This window comes from Physella acuta, unplaced genomic scaffold (assembly GCF_028476545.2).
Source record: "Physella acuta isolate Inbredline_101_S28 unplaced genomic scaffold, ASM2847654v3 ptg001149l, whole genome shotgun sequence".
Classification (NCBI taxonomy): Eukaryota; Metazoa; Mollusca; class Gastropoda; family Physidae; genus Physella; species Physella acuta.
The window spans coordinates 90,537-97,360 of NW_026732666.1; positions in this window are offsets into that span (position 1 = coordinate 90,537).

Genomic DNA, 6,824 nt, shown 5'->3' on the forward strand with positions numbered 1-6,824 from the left:
AACAACAACCAAAAAAACTGTAATTTAAATAGTTATAAAATTTAATTTTACAAAGGACGTTTATCAACACATGTTAGTATCAGAGGCGTAGCAAGGGAGGGAATTATGTCCCCGGGTGCTGACCTCAGGGGGCGCCAAATGGGTTGGAAAAACAAATTTAAAGTTTGAGGGGGGGGGGGGTTGCAAATCAAGAGTTTGAGGGGTGGGGGATGCAAATGGAAAAGTTTGTGCCCGGGCGCCGGGAAGGATCGATACGCCTTTTTATTAAAGATTTTTTTACATAAGAATTTGTGCATCACAATTGTGCTTTGTGCTTTTGTTGTCATTGTTTCTTCCAGACTTTTTTCTCCCTGAGGGGCGGCGGGCAATTGAAATTTTCGGGGATGGGTGGGGGTGTAGGAAGCGGATTAAAATTTTCGGGAGTGGGGGGAATTATTAAAAGTATATTTTTGCTGTATAAAACACAGTCGTTAGACTCTCTCTTGGGGGGGGGGGGGGACAGATGCCTGGAAGAAACACTGTTTTTAGTTATTGTGCATTACTTTTATCGATGTAATCTCTGTTTTATTGTATTGTCCATATTGCTCTAAAATCGATAATCTAATATATATATTCGACTAATGGGGCTTTTATAATTTTAATCTAAAATGTACACACAACGCAAATGTTTTTTTTTTTGTACTTTGATCTATAGAACTAGATCCGTGTCTTTATTTGTAAATACATTCAATCGCTCTAGGTGATAGATTAAACTAGTGTCGAACTTCATTCCACCATAGTTAAAATAGCTTCTTTATCCTTCAGTGTAGGAACTACCATACCGACAGACCTACGGGGGGGGGGGGGGAGAGGGGGGATAGTCCATTAACTGTTTTATTAAAAAAAACAGATCTAATACAGAAGTGATTTTATTTCAGTAACTAACACACTATTGCCATTGTATAGACAAAAAGAACTACAGTGTATTGGTAAAGAGAGGCAAATCTTCAAACTTCTTCCAAAACTTATCGGTGCTCTTTAAAGTCTAAATGTGGTGCACATAAAGCTCATTTAAATAGTTTTGTACTAAGCAAATAAGAAAGCAATTTCTTCTCAAAATTATTAATTTTTTAAAAAAGGACTAAAGAATAACGTAGCAAAATAAATGAATGCATTCGATACTATTAATATTAATGCAAAACAAAAACGTAAACAAGTAAATATACACGGTAAACCATTACACATATCAAAGTTATTTATTTTTTATTTTATTTTAGCTCTTCATCACAGAAAGAAAAGAAACAACACGCAATGGATGTAATGAATAACGAAGACTTAGACATCGATGCTTTATTAAAATCAAAAAAAGCTCTTTACATCATTTTCATCATCCTTATTGTACTGTGCAACGGGGCGTTGATCTTCATAATTTTGTTGCAGAAACAATTTTTCTACAGCGCTAAATATCTTTTACTGGTGTCGTTGTCCATAGGTGACATTTTCCTGGCTCTTTTTTCATTGGTGATATCAACAAGGTATGTGTTTCAAGATTTCGCAAAAGAGGAGTTAACTTATAGATTATGGATCACATCTGATGTTTACCAAACACATCTCATCAACTTTGTCCATGGAACTGGGCTCGTTGTTTTATCAGCTGAGTATATTCACCGCTGTAGATCAAACAGTCAAAGAACGAAAACTAAAACAGATATACTGAGGGGGTTGGCTATCAGTTGCGTCCCGTGGATTCTGGGTCTTGTGCTTATACTACCAATTTATATGGTAGGGAATGACTTACACGCTGTGTATACTGTGTCCACCATTGTACCCGCGGGCATAGCCCTTGTCACAGCTATCTGTGTGTCGTGCATAAAGAAGGATCACGTTCCACAACAGCAGATAGAGCTGACCCCACAGCAAAACCAGGTCTTTTCTAACCAGGTGTCACAATGGAACACGCAAGGTGCACCGGTTATTGACGGTTACAACAAGCAACCAGAGATGACCCCACTTAATAACTATCAATTTAACAATGTCGTTTTAGAACTAAATCCCAACCCTCACATCACAACACCACCACTAGTCATCAACAATGAAAAAAACAAAATTCTTTCCCTTGCATTGCTCTTCTTTTTTCTCGTGGTTCCTCAATCTATTTTCTATCTGGCCTATGATCTGAACATGGACCTAAACCATAACAATGCACTTCCTAACGTAGCCTATTACGCCATACACTACGGCCTGATGTGGTTAATGCTTCTACGTCCAATCGTCACACCGTTAATTGCTATCGCCCAATCGTATTTACAACATGCCTAGTTAATATACTGTCTTTACATTCAGATTATACGATTAATAAAAAGCAAACTTTAAAATGTAATGAGGCCACGGAAACAGGTATACGTTATCTTTCCCAAGGACCGCCAAGTGTGAAACAGGAACTTTAATTAATAATAATTAACTAGGGGGAAGACCAACAACATTTTAATTATAATTAATCATTACCCACACGTTTTAACACCCGTATTATCACATATTGTCGAATTAAGTCATCTTCTAACAAAATATTTGATCACACTGTTTCTGTGCCCCATCGCCTGTGTATTTAACCAAACTTTGTAAACTAAATATTAAAATTAGGAGAAAAAAAACACCGCCTCAAGTTTTAACGTGTCACAACAAATACAGAGAACGTGGCTACTTTTTATGCTGACTGTTCAAAACAATAACTTTTTCTGCTTTGATTTGTACATTATATCCGTGTTTAGCCTGTTTCTGTTGTTGTATTATCTACCTTTGCGTTTAAGGTTTCACGTCAGTGTATAATGTGTTGCTTTAAATAATTCAAAATGGATCAGAATATCTATATATAATGCAAATAATTAATATCCAATGTATTGCATTTACAATAAATTCACTAAATTTGATTGGGTCAATTATGTTAGTTGTAGCTGCCTGTTTTGAGGAGGTACATAGCTAATATTTGCAAATGTATGTAAGATAAAATAAATATACATTTTAAAAAGTTATTCAAAACTTTAAAATCTTATGTTAATCATTATATATATATATATATATATATATATATATATATATATATATATATATATATATATGCATACATCGTTGAGATTGGAGTGCACCTAGTATGTTTAATATTATCTGTCTATCTTATCGTCCACATAATCAAACCGTGACCCCAACTGCCTCCCACATTCATCGCTACACACCTCCTTCCTCTTGCTTACAATACGCCCGCCGGCACTCGACCTGTTGCTCCCATTGTTATCCTCGGTCACTCTTTCCAACAACAGACCCGGCCTCGCGCTACAATACTATCATATTAACACACACACACCGTGAATTGTCCTACGTACACTTACTTCTGGCGTCGGTGAACGGGAAAAAAAAATCACAGAAAAAGTCAGTTTTTGCCATAAAAATAGTTACAGAAAATTCACAAAAATCTTCTAAGAAATGTTTTTATTTTATTGTTGAGAATTCTAAAATGTTGGTGTTTGTTAATGTATGTTTGTATTTTTGGTAGTAGGCCTATATTTATAAACTTTAAATGCAATATGTTTATAACAAAAATAAATAAGAAACCGGTAGTGATCTACCCTAAACTTATCAAATACTGTGATGGCAACTCGAGAAATAGATATTTTTAAAAATCCATTATTAATTACTTAAAGTTTATAAATAAATAGAATAGAATCTCGTAGAAAATAAGAATTGCGCACTAATTAAACTGCATACAATAATATGTATAATAGTGCGGAATATTAGTACTTTATAAATTCTTATTCGTTTTTTCAGAAATCGAAAATAGCGTACATTACTAATTCCGTTCAACGGAAATTACTCACAATTTGAAAGAAAATACAGACTTAGATTTTTTACTTGCACGTGAAATTTCATTTATCTCTCAGAAACAGTACCAGAGTTTCTTTCAGGCATCTCTTCCGGGGCTGTCCCCCCCCCCCTAGAAAAATTCTACCGCCCCCTCCACCCCCCCCCCCCCCAACGAAATGAAATTTATATAATTTATATAGAAAATATATACTTTTAACAGTGTCCGAACCCCCGAAAAGTTTGCAACATCTTTTAAATGTATGTGTTGTGGAATTAAAACCTACATAATTCACAATAAATGCTTTTTTTGCGTGTCCCACATATTACTATATCTATTCCACCTATACACATATATCTCAAATCTTTACATTACATTTAAATCGTAAGTTCATTTGCTTTTTCTGAATATTTAATACATAAAAGTATTATATTCCATACAAATCCCCAGGGATTTTTATTCTGTGACTTTTTTCCTTTTGAATTTTCCTCTGTTTTTTGTCATGTGGTTTTTTTCTGCAACTATAATTCTTACACCCTCTCCACACCAACTCCAACATAATTTAAACTTTGTTTATTTGAATCAAATTTTTTGTTACGGATCTTTTTATTATCATCTTAGACTTATCAAATAATTTATTTGTTAACGAAACTAATTCTAGCCTTCACAACATGCATTCTATTAAACCGGTAAAAAAAAAGAGAAACATAACCTGAACTGTAACATAACAATCACCTCATAACCAAACTAGTCTGCCTCAAAATTGTCTCTATCTTCAAGTTTTAATAAATTTCTAAAGCAATGTCTAATTGTTTGTTACGTATCACTTGTACATTCCAATTTTAACATTTTTCTGTTAACATAAATGTATTTAGCTTTATAGCAAGTATGACAGTGAATCTTATGAAAAAGATGGACTAAATGGTTTCGCGTGTTATGTTTTTTTAAATTTTGATTTTGTTTTTATATTTCTAATTTTAAATAAATTTCCTTTTTATACTATGTCATTTTTAGCATGGATTTTTTTAAAAATTAAGAGAATTAAATGCTTTTTAATTTGTTTAGTACAAATCTATTAAAAAGGAGCTTACGAGCACCCCTAGCTTTGTTTACAAGAACAGTGGTAATAAAATGTAAAAAAAATGTCGGCACTTTATTTCTTGGATCTTAGTTGTTGGGTTGCTATTTTGTCCACACTACCACCGAGACTTCCCAGCTTAGTTGCTGGGGCGCTAGTTTGTCAACACTATCACAGACATGCCCCGGTTTACGTTGATGGTGAAACAAACACCCCTCGGGCGTCGCGGGGCTCTTGGGAAGGCCCCGGCTGAGCCGCCTAACGCAGCGAGACTGATGATTCAAATAATACACCTATCCCCCTGTGCAGGATGCCCGTTAAGCGGACCTCAGGTGCAAAGATTACCCTTTGGAATCTCGAGACGCTCAACTACACATTTCCGTGGGAAGCCGTCACTCAAAAGCTTTCTAACTTTTCATTGCGATATCACGAAGTGTGTAGTAATGCATAAAAGACAGACACACGCTGTTCCCATAATGTATGTGTCCAGCTCACGCGGAGGAAAACCTTCTGATTTAAAGGGACATCCATCAATGACGTCAGTCTTTTGTAAAGTCTCACAAAAGACCAGACCCACATCCCCTAAATGACGTCATTTATTAATAGATTATAAATGTTCAATTAATTCATGTACTAATAATATAGAAACAAGTCTTACCTTCTTTGTTTAATGAATAATATTCGTCAAACTAATAAATAAAATGCTATTAAATTAATATCCGCTGACTAGTGTCTGATAACATGTGAGAAGTGGAGAATGTACAGATAGGAATTTCGGAAACGATTTATTTATCGATTCGCCTCTTGTAAGGCTAAGAGCGGGGAGTGGTGGGAGTTCTGAGAAAGGAACTTAAAATCGACAACAAAGAGCCGATGTGCTTCTATCAGGGGCGGAACTACAGTGCCGCCAGACCCCGCAATGCGAGGGGGGGGGGGCACGCTATCAAACACGCTGTAGTCGGCAAAATTCTTTTGAAAACAAATCAAAAAATAATCACACGAGAGGCCGCTAGATATTAAGACGACTTTTGCTTCTTTATAGCGTTGGAAATGGGCCCACAATCCCTTGCAATTTCAAAATGTAAATGTTTTTTGTAATGAAGTTAATCCAACCGCGGCTTCAGAATTTATTTTACAAAAATATTTATCAAGTCACAAATGCAAGATAATTAAATTTGTTACTATAAAAAATTGATTACGGTCGGCTGTGGGCTACTAAACGGCGTTCAAAATGGTTTATAATGTCCAGGTTTGTTTACTTAATTTTCCAAAGTATTTAATTTAAGCCTCCACACAGAACGCGAGTTAGATCGGCCGGAACATAATTTTATTTCAACCGTTTCCAAATAATTAATTTGATGACATCGAAATAACACCTTTCCAAATTTCCCAACGCCTCATTTAATATTAACGACCTTTTGTGTAGCGGACCTATATTGTTTACAGGTGATAGTTATATCCGGGTGTTCTAGTAACGCCACAAGTGGCATGGTATCTAGGTCAACGATGGCGTTGTGCTATTAATAAACTCAGCAATAGATTTTTAATTATTTTTTTAACCTTTAGATATAACAACTAGTTTAAAAAATACAACACAAATGTGTTTTGGGACTATAGGCTATATACTATAGTATAGACTATAGTATGTATATCATAGACAGGAGTTGCGTCACTCCTTCCAACGATTTTACATTTTGGTGTCACCCTGCATTATACTACCCTTACAATGTTTCTGCTTACAACAATGTTTTAGCTGTAATTGTTTCCTTTTATGTACTTCTTCCGCATAAATTGTGTCACGTATGAGGCGTATAGCTTTTTTTACAGGCATCGTCGCTCAACTACAGAGAAAAATGTCTGAAAGAAACACAGACACGCTTTACAGACATCACTGTGTTACAATCATTTCAATCA